The sequence below is a fragment of the Oenanthe melanoleuca genome, chromosome 2 (assembly GCF_029582105.1).
Source record: "Oenanthe melanoleuca isolate GR-GAL-2019-014 chromosome 2, OMel1.0, whole genome shotgun sequence".
Lineage (NCBI taxonomy): Eukaryota > Metazoa > Chordata > Aves > Passeriformes > Muscicapidae > Oenanthe > Oenanthe melanoleuca.
The window spans coordinates 140,632,360-140,643,516 of record NC_079335.1 but is presented as its reverse complement, the minus strand read 5'-3'; positions in this window follow the sequence as shown (position 1 = coordinate 140,643,516).

Genomic DNA, 11,157 nt, shown 5'->3' with positions numbered 1-11,157 from the left:
GGGTGAAAATGCCAGCACCTGAGTGTGTTTGGAGAGTGGGCGGTGAGAATGTAGCTTTCTGTGAAGTAGTTCCAAATGCCAGAGAGCTTGAATTTGTGGTTCTGATTTCTTGATGTTCTGACTTCTTTAGCTCTCCCCGCCAAATAGCTAGCATTCAAAGTTTTCATGGGCAGAACTTGGCTTGTGTATCTCGTGCATCTGAGTGGAGGAATGTTGATCTGATTCATCAATGGATCACATCTTGTGCAGTGCAAGTGGGTTTGGATCACTCTGGGACCAGGGAGATGCTGTTTTATGCCACACTGCAAGGGTTTGAAGTGCTCAAAAAGAGGGGTCACCACCAGCCCCCTCAGAGTTCAGCTCTCACAGCTGTTCAGCAATTTGCTTGATATCAAAGGTGGACTTGAGTCCACACGGTCTCTGGGTAGTTTTTAGTGATCAGGTGCTAAGACCTTACAAAGTTTTCATACAGACCTGCAGGAGGATCTGCTCAAGGCAGAAACACCAGACAGCAAAGACAGTGCTCAGGCACAGAGTGTCACCCACAGACATGGGTCATGGGGTACAATAACACTGGCTTTTTCAGGCACATGTGGCACTGTTAAGGAAGCTTCTGCTGGTGCCCAAGGAGCTACAGGTCCTTTCCTGGCTATTAATCTGGCTGTAGGCAGCAGCAGCCACAAGGCTGTCAGTACTCTCAAAGTTAATATGCCCAGACCTTGGGCTGCAAATTATGTGTGTTATTACATGTGTTATTTCTGGGCTAAGAAGTTTAAAGTTCAAACATCAGATGAGTGGTGTATTTCAGGGAGCAGTAAGGGTATGCCACACTCTCCTGTTCTTTCTGATCTTACAAAGCAGGCTACAGCAATCTCTGAGCTGGCAGAGTCACTCACAGCTTTTAAACAGCACCGACGAGAAAGTAGCCATGCTTCTGTCATGTTTTGGAAATACAGGATAAAACACTCCCTACATAATACATGTTTTGATGAATCAAGGCTTTAGGAAGACAAACAGATCTAGAAAGGATCTCTTTGCTCCATCATAACAGAGAAAGCAACAGCCTGGCAGGAGAATGACTTGAGGGAAAGGAAGTAAAAGCCCAGTGGTGGACTGTCAGCTCCTTCAGTGCAGTCCAAAGCTTTGGGAAAGACTGATTGGCTCAGGGAAGGATAAGGAAAAAGTCCTGCTTGTGAGTGGCCCCTGTCTGCCCAAGACCCAAACCAGTTGCACACAGATATAAATCACACTGGGAATGTCTGTGTACACATGGCATTATCTGGCTCTGGTTTCATTTTCCTCAGTTACTATTTTCAGCCCAACAACCCACCATAAAGGTGTATCAGAAAGAAAAGGCTGAAAAATATCTGTCAAACCCATTCATTGCATCAGTTTGCTTATATCCACAGGAATGGTTTTCCTTTTAGCAGGTGGGTAAACCCTTTGTCTACATCATCACTGTCTTCTGCCATGGCCATAGATGGCAACAGTAAAGATGACAAAAAGAAGCCATTGTCTTGCACCAGCAAGTGGAAAAACTGCTGAGTTCTGCAGCACCCTAAAGGTAATTATTTCATTGGCATTTCAGAGCAAAGTCTGTCTATATGAGAGGGAAACTGCAAGTCACCTGTGCTTAATATTTAAGTTCACATTAATTTATACACAGTGTGCTAAACCATGCCCTCATTTATATGCACACTGCCCCACAGTGATTATGAAAGAGAAACTGAGTGGAGAATTTGATCTAGTGTGATTTCAAAAATAGCACCATGAAGTTAAATTGGTGTAAGTGCAGAGGGAGTAAATCCACAGAAGAACATAATGTATGGTACAAAACAGCAATTTTCAGTGATGATGCTGTCAATGAAAAGTCAACACCTGGATGGGTCCCAGCCCAAACAGCAAGCTCTCCCAAACATGCTCCTGTCCATCACATGTATGCAAAGCCACCAGCAGCAAGAAAAGGCAGGATGCTCCTGGGTATCCAGAACTTTTGTAGGATAGCAAAGCTCAGGCTGAGAAGCAGAAGAAGGAGGAGAGAATAGGCTGTTTAACTACCCTGCAGATAAGATAATTGTGGCTCAAATTCACAAGTGTAAGGTAAAAATTCACTACATGCATGAAACTAAAACTATTTTATTTCAGGAAAGCTCACAGAGTGATTCAACAGCTTCCTGTGGCTTAGCTGCTATGACACAGTAGAAATAACCTTTCTTCTGTCTGGATCTTAGGAAGTATTGTGTTTCATCCTTGCTGAGTGACCTGCATTTCACAGGTCAGATGTAAAAATTATCCAAGGCTCAGTTCTCATCATGCTGAGGGTTCATTAGAAATGATGGCTGGTGCAGGATGTACCTGGCACCTGGTAAATTTGCCCCTCCTTGCTCACAGAGCTGTCCAGTTCCCCATGTGCTTGACCAGTGGCCAAGAGGACACCTGGATCCTGCAGAAAGGGGAGCTCTTCCCTTCCCCTTGGATCAGCCAAAGTGGCTCTCCCCTTGCCCTGCAGGCATGGGCAATGCAGAGAAGGAGCCAGCCAGACCTCCTGCTCCATCTGGGACACAGAGTGCTGGCAGTATTCTGGGGAAGGAAAAGCATCTGTTCCTCACTGTGACCCTTGCTTTGACTTGTGTCTACTGATGGCAGCAAGGGCAGCTACTGCTGGGGCTGGCAGAGCCTAGAAAAGTTCAGTGTATTTATTAATAGATGACTGAGAAAAATCAGCATGAACCTCAGCATTAAATTTTTCTGTTTGTGTAGTGTTTCCAATACAGCCTCATGTAAAACTAATTCATTGAGCTGCCACCCTGGCTTGGCCATGAGAGTTTGAGTCTCATATGCAACACTGGGACCCCATCACAAAGACAAGTGATGGTGCTTCAGAGAGTACTTTACAGGAGCTGTGCTCAAATTTCTGCAGTGCTGTGCTACATGGTTTCCAAATTGAAAATACTCTGGTGGTGGAATAACACTTCTTTTCCAGTCTTTTGTTATTTCCATGTGCTTAATTAAATTTTATGGGGACATAACGACATGGAATCTTATGCACTGTTAAGATGTGTGAGGTTTGTAAAATTAAAAAAAATTTCAGTGGAAGGACCTTGAGGCATTTAAATATCTGGCAATATGGGTGGGCCTCATCACATCTAACACCAGCTACCAAAATGGCACATGCCTAACCTAAGTAAGCATCCCAAAGAGGAGCTCATCCCTGGAAGAGGGCAAGGCATCTTCTCTGCAAAAGGCACTGTTAGTCATTTCATGGAGGTTTCTGACTTTTTTCACTGACCCCAGGTGCAGCTGAGATCCATGGATTATATGAGACACATAAATTTTAGAGACCTAATTTATGGGACATTGATCCAACACTAGTGTGAGATGTGGTACTGGAGTTACCTGTACAATACTGCTGCAGGCACATGTAACTAGTAGCTAAAGCTTCCTGCATGTATGTTTTAGGCACTTTTAAAGTTAAAACTTAAAGGGTTAGGAGTCAGTGACTTTTATTCTTCTCCTTGACCTTGATGCAGCTGAAACCAATAGAAAGATACTTGGTGTTAAAAACAAAAACTCCCAGTCAAGGCAATCTCCTGGATGCTGAAGGTTTTGTGTAAGATCACTGTGGGAGCTTCAGGCAGGTAAATAAGTCACAAGGCAGCTTAGGTGTGTAAAATTACTACAGATCTCTTGAATTAGGTCCAACTCATCTCCTTTTTATATCAACACAGGGCCCCATAGGCCCAAGGCTGTGCTTATGCTTTTCCAGCACAAGCGTTTTTCTGTGTGCAAAGCTCCGTCTGACCAGAATGTTGTGGATACAATTTCTAAAGCTGTTTGGGATCCCTGGGTTTAATGCAGTGCATAAATGTGAATGCTACTACTGAAGCTGCTGCACTACTGAAAGCAGAACTTCAGTGACACAGAAATAGAGGTTTGATAACTATTTGATATGACGGATCAGTTAACGATTCTCCTGTGAGTAGCCAACAACCTAAATTTGCTACAGCCCCATCTTTACATTCGGGGCTCGCTCTCCTCCTCACCTTTCCTGGAATGCCAGCTATGATGAGCAAGCTATTTTCAGTTTCTTATTAGGAAGCTGCCTTTGGACCAGTTCCTACACTACTTAGCATTTTGCCTGAGTAGCAGACTCAGGATCTGGCCGTAGGAAACCTGTTCTCTTGGCACATTCTCTTGGCCAATTCCCTGTCAGTGCAGTTACCTCTGCTGGCTGCTATGTGCTGTCTGCAGTGGCCTGTGCAGGCACCTCTAGGAAGATGGAGTTGTTGTGACACTTGTCTCACAAAAGAGCCTCTCCAGTTCTTCACTTTGAAGGTCCACTAAAAGGTGTGTCTATGATGACACATCTGCTCTGGTATTTTTTTTTTCTTCTTTCTCATATTAAAAAGTACCGTGATAAGTTCTTGTCGCTGTGCCAGGACGTCACTCGATATGTGTAGAGGAGAAACAGTTTAAAGCTACTTGACTAACAGCTTCCTCTGTCAAATATGACATTAGAGTTATGATTGTCTCTTTTTTATCTCTTCACTTTGATGACAGGCTTATCTGAGGTAGTGAGACAAAGAGCTGAGTTGATTCAGCCTACAATGCTGTGCAGGTGAGAGTTTTGAGATCAAGTACAGCTGTTCGAAGGGCAAGTCCTAGTGCTGAATGACAGCTGCTTTCATCAGAAGCATGGCTTGTTTTTTCTTTCTTTTTTTTTTCTTTTTTTTTTTTTTTTTTTTTGACAATGCCAAGAAATTCAACTGAAGCTTAAGGAATGTACAAGCTTAAATATCAAAATGTGACTGCTTGTGTAATAATGTCAGTCTGAGCTACTGGCTCCTTTTGATATTCTTAGACCAGATCAGGTGCTCTTAGAAAATCAAATGTGTTGTTGCTGATTCTGGTCAGGAGTGAATCTGTTTACCAAACATCTGTGTGTGGATCTGACAGTACAGGATATCACACCTAGTGCAATACTGCATGGAATATTAACATTCCTGATTTGTTGCTAGGAAAGGGCTGCAGCTTGCTCAGTTCTCTGCTTTTCAATCAGCACTTTCCATTATCACACTTTTTACCATTTTTTTTTGCAGAGTAAAGGGATGTTCTACCCCTTCTCCTTCTCTTCCCCTGACACCTGACCTCTCAAAACCAATTCTTAGTGATTTGATAAGTTCATTAGCCCACTCTCCAAAAGACCTCAGATAGTGTATACATTATTTGGACTTTAGATGTGTGGCTATTTTGAATTTCCCAGAACACTCCCATATGCAGATGCAGCATGAGGTTTTGCAAAAAAAAGTGCTCAGCCTTTATTGCATGAACAAAATCTCCCATGTCAGCAAGCAAAGAGGTATGTGCTTATCCAAGTATTTATCTATGCCTGCAGGTATTTGAAGTTTGTGAAGGAGTGCAGGGTTTGTACATGCACTGGTTGGACTATACATATATGTTATTAAAAGCTGGATAGAATTAGGGCTTTCTCTCGCTCTGCCTATCCAGGAAGGACTACACTTATTTTTAAACCTCAGTTTTTCTTTTGTTCCATGAATAGAACAACCTGATTTTTCCCCTACTCTTCCCATTCTACTTGTCTGCTATGTCACAAATATTTTATTTTCCAAAACCATCAGGCACATGACCACCACATTCATGCTTTTTACTATTTCCTTTTGCTTTTCCTCAAAGACCATTCAAGAAATCCTAGAACTGACAGATTCTGGCCATAGGACACTGGAAAATCTTGAGGATAAAGACATTTCTTTTTTTCTATAATGAGCATGTCAGCCAGGTCTCTGTAGAAGTACTTTTCCAGAATGGTTTTTTTACCAGCAGGAGACATTGCTTTTTCTGCCATGAAAGATGTAAGAGCCTAGGAGTTTATCTTAGGTGAAAACAATCATTCATGTCAGCCAGTAAAGACACTGGAAATAAGAAGAGTATTTGTAGCCACTACAATATTCCAGTATATGGTACTTTTACAGCTATTGATTGATATTCACTGAAACCTAGAGAGAGTAGATTCTATTAATACCAAATCTACCTATTAATCTCTATTAATATTAAAGCAGGACTGAAAGAGTCATGTGAAGAAACCCAGGAAAGTCAGAGGCTTTGTACCTATTGTAGCAATGTCTAATATTTATACCATTACCACTACAAAAAAAGAAAAAATGCTGGTGATTCCCTGTTTCCATATATGCATTGCAACTTATTATATTATACTGCAACAAATTTAAGGACTGATATACTCGAGGAAGAGACTTCTAGCTGTGAAATTATCTCTTACCCAGATCCCAGCACTGAAGTAATGCAAAGGGAAATCCTACATTCCATGGAATCCTGTGCTCACACTGAGGGGCACCAGTGCCATTATGCCATATCTTCCACCTCATGCAAGGCCACAGGATGTAAAGAGATATAGGAAAGGAGAAGTATATCTCATTTCAAAACCTCTTGGAGCAAGATTTAATTTTTATTTTAAATAGGAATCTGGGAGAAGAGCCACCTTGTACAACTGCAGCAATGCAGGCTTGCACAGGGATTAGGAGTCTAGCATTGCAGAAAACCAAGACCCTTTTAATGCCATTGAAATTTGAGGTACTGGGTCCCTAGATGCATTTGAAAATCTCAGTATGCCTTAATTTGCCCTTCTTGACATCTAAATATCTTTTAAAAATATGGCCACTTATCTTCCAACAGAGACTTCAAAATGATAGATCCTTTCATTATTAGAGCCAGAGTGGTAGCTAATTGTTACTGAGGAGCTGCTCACTGTGGCCAAACCCAACAATAACAAGCAATAAAAATCTAATAATCCAAGAGATCGACTGTGTATTGAATAATCCTTCTGAGAGCACAGTGCAAATAGCACAGTTCTGGGCATGCTGAAGAGAGTGAAAGATTAAAAACTGAAATGAACACAGAAAATGTCTGTCACGTCAGATACATCAACTCTGTCAGTCCAATACATACACTTAATTAAAATGGTTCAACCATCTGTCCAAGAGGGTGCATGGGAAAACTTTAATTGATCGTCTCAGCTTTTCCAAGCGATCAGGAAATAGGGCTAAAGCTAGCTCTCCTGGAATGGATTTAAGAATTATAAAACTGACAGTTGGGGAATTTTCTGCTTTAGCTATTGTAAGCCTTGCTTTTTTCTCCCCACAACTTGGACAGAATTGGACGATTCAAAAATTCAGATGCATCTGAAGTACCAAGAAGGTGAATGAATGACATCCCTGGGTGACAGCCAGCCCTTGTGCCCGAGGGGTGATGTGCTGTGAGGAAGGGTAGGTGCTTTCCTGCCCTCCCTGGAGGGCACTGCACAGGAGCAAAGGCAGCGTTCATTTTCCACTGGGGCTCTCCAGGAGCTCAGTCAATGGAAACAGCTGAGAGAACATGCAGGATCCCTCACTGCTTTATTCACCTCCCCCTCCTCTTGACTGGGTCTTTGCTCCAGAAAAAGATTCAAAGTCAGGGTTGTGTTTGCCTGGGTGTAGCAGCCTCACTTGGAGTTAGGCTAAGGTGGTGGATCCTGGGATGAGATTCAGCTCTTTTTATGTCACCTGCCTAAAAGATATCAGGTCTTATGAAATCAGTGAAAGAAAGGTCCCTCTAGAAGGTGGGTGAAGCTTTCTGCAGTTGGTGCTGCTGAAGACCTCCAGAAAGTCATTAAGTCCCTAGAACTTTTGCCTAGAAGACAAGTTGTAATTGCCACTGGAGACAAGTGACCTCCATTCATGCTTACCTTCACAGCCACTGGCTTCCCCAAACCAGACACTTCCTGACAGTTTTTACCTAAATTCAGACTTGGGGTTACAGTCTAAGGTTGCTAGATTTATCTCCTCCTTTGCAGCATCCACTGTCCTCTGCCATTTACTAATCTCCAAAAGATGAAGTTCTTCTGTCAGCCATCCCCACAGAAACATCCTAAAGAACATTTTGACCAGCTTCAAAGGGGGAAAGTGATATATATGCATATGGAAACTTCTGCATGACACCAAAAAGAAACCAAACCTGGACATTCTCTTGCCCATGAGAGAATGTTTGCCAGGTGGCTCAGGTCCTTCCAGCTGATACTATATTATCATTCACCAAATGTCTGAAATAACAGCCTCCAGTGATGGGGTGAAGAAAATCTCCAGAGAGCAGCCACTGAAGCAGGGATAGCTGACACAGGAGCAATCACTTTTGTAATCATCCCCTTAGGCCCTTCAAAACCGGGATGGCAAGACCTTACCCAGGACCCTATCACCAGCCTCTGTGCTGTTATCACAGCTGCCTACTCTCTCCAAGACACACTGACTCCATGGGGTTTCACGTTCCTTGTTGTGGGAAGAGGTTTGTGCCTCCTCATTGCTTCACTAGCAGCCAGGGGAGCAGTGGTGGGAGCAGAAGGAGCACTCCCTCTGCCTCCTCCACAGCCTCAGGAAACACAGGGCTGGGCACACCCTGCTCCAGCAGGCTGGGTGGGAATGGAGCTCCAGAAGACTGTCTCTATCCCTTCAGACCACTAACAATCTTCCAGTCCACTCAGGTTCTTGCAAAGTGGGCAGACCCCAGGCACGTTGGTATCTTTCTGTGAGCTGGACACAGCAGCTGGTGAGCACATTGTAGGGCTGCTGTGGGAGGCATGTGTGTGATGGCACTGCCATGGGGTAGAAATGCACACCAGCACTCCCCCTGTGCCCTGGGAATCCAGCTCTCTCTCTGGACAAGACCACAGGTCCATGGAGAACTTTGAAATGTTTGTCATGTGTGTGCAGGCAGTGACTGGCTAGTTGGTGTCAGGTGAGCAACATGCTGAAAACAGCCAGTGATCAGAAGTGCTCCTCTTGTGTGGGGCATAGCAGTGTTTTCTACAAGTCTGTCCCAGTCTAGCTACAAAAGTTCTGCAAAAATGTGGGGAGGCAGCAGTTGGGTGGAAAGCTTGTGGGAAGGCTCATGAGCTGGGGTGTTCTGCTGGGCTTGCTTCCCTGGTACACCAGGTAATGTCCTTTGAGTTTGTTAACCTGCTCTTGGTCCCATCCCCAGCCTCCCACACATTCTCTCTTTTCCTGCCATCCACCTGCTCTCCACTCCTGAGCTGATATCTCTGAGCACAGACCTCTTGCCTGTCCTGTATAACCAAACCATGTCTGGCACTGCCATAAGCTGAGCCTAAAGCCATGCAGGTGTGTTTTAGCAGTGCCCATGCCCTACACCTGCCCACCCCGAACCTTTCTCATCTGGGACACCTTGAACAAGCTCCACTGCTGCCCTGCCCTGGCTCTCTCTGCTCGTGCTCCTGGCACCCAAGGTCAAGATGTGCTCTCACCCAGAGAGCCAGTTTGGGAGCAGATTAGATATTTTGTCTGTGTTTGAAAAGTGGGCAACTTCCACTCCTGAACATCATCCCCTGTGCCTGTTGCACTGTCCCAGGAGCTCCCAGGGACAGTACAGTTCCTCAGAATTGTTTTTCAGCTTGGTAGCCTTTTCCAAGTGGGATCATACTATTTATTTGTGTTCACTGAGGCAATGCCTTATCTTGCAGCCACATGAAGCTTGATGTGTTATTACTCTAAACTAATTTTCTCATTTAATTTCAGGAATATAATTGTGTGATTTGTTTGGAGTCTCCTGCTTCCATTCACAGTAGCTACAGTTTGCTGAAATTTACACTGTATTATGACACCTCATTTTTCTGATTAAAAATAGATTGTCCCCATCCCAGTGGTCTGGTGTACTGATTTAGTAGTTAAGCTCTCTGGGTAAACTGGGGAGAGTTTACAAGAAGACATAGCATCCTTAATATTTAAAATACACTTTAAGAGGAATGACTAATTGTGTGGGAATAATGTCATCACTATGTTTGCATTATAGCTTTATGATCAAAGACAGACTTCTAAGATATAATCTAAGCTCACTTAAATCCTAATGAGAAATTACATGGGAATGTTGGTATTTCAACTATCCACAAGAGTAGCTGAGCTCAATTATCCCGATGTCATAAGGGATTTGTTTGGATAATTGAGACTTCTGACCATTGAGACAATGTTCATTGTAACTAATAGGCATGCAGGGATAAATCTCTATTTTGAGGAAGAGGGAATTGTACACAGCTACAGCATTGAATAACCACGTTGTGCTGTAAACCCAGCCTGGATTCCCATGGATCCATGTGGTTAATAAATAAGTAACAAGGCGGGCCTGGAACTCCTCTGAAGCGTTCATCAATTGGTTTGTAAACACCATCATGTTAGTGCAGAGATAAATGGCTCCACCTGTTACCCAGCCCTGCAAAATTTATCAACTTGAGATTAGAATCTTTTTGCCTATCCTTATGATGAAGTTCATAATTATGAAAAAATGTGTCAAATATTACTCGCAAGTCAAAACAAATCCGATTCCTTACATTAGTGGACCAGCACAATTACATGTCTGCCTAATACTTTCTCCTTGAACTAATTAATAGGGTGAGAAAATGGACTAAATTCTTTGTAAGGGTGAAGCCTTTTTACACTTGCTAAAGACATCTGTGTCTTTCTGGGTTTCTTTGAGCCAATGTAGCAATTGGGGCCAGCTGGACAAGATTCTCTCCATGCTACTATGGTTTCAGAGTCATCCCAAGACAATAGAAAGTATGAAGATGAGAGCAGAGATATGGGCAAAGAGCTCACTGTGTTTCTATCTGAAGGCTGTGAAAATAGGTCAGGTAGGTTTGTTTGTCTGTTAATGAAGTCTGTCAGAGCTTTCCCATTTCTTTTTAGGAGGAGGTTCTTCTTGTAACACCTAATAGCATCTGACTGGCTGAGACAGTAAAGCAAGAACTGAAATCTCTTTTAAGAGCACCTTAGGATCACGTCCCTCACTGAATGTTAGTAAAAGGTTGTGCTCAGAATTCACCTCAATTTCTGAAGACTGTTTCAATTAATGAAGATTTTAACATCTTCAACTACTGTTAATAAGCAAACAGCACAGAGAATGCAAAAAAACCCAAAACAAAACCAACCAACCCAAAACACAGAAAAATGAAGAATATCTTGCTGCCACTTTAAATTAATGACATTTCTATATTTTGTGTACTACATGAACTTCTGGTAGCTCCCTGTCTAAGGTAATAAGAAAAGGAATAAGAATTACTGGAGCAATCAAACAACTTGCATACAA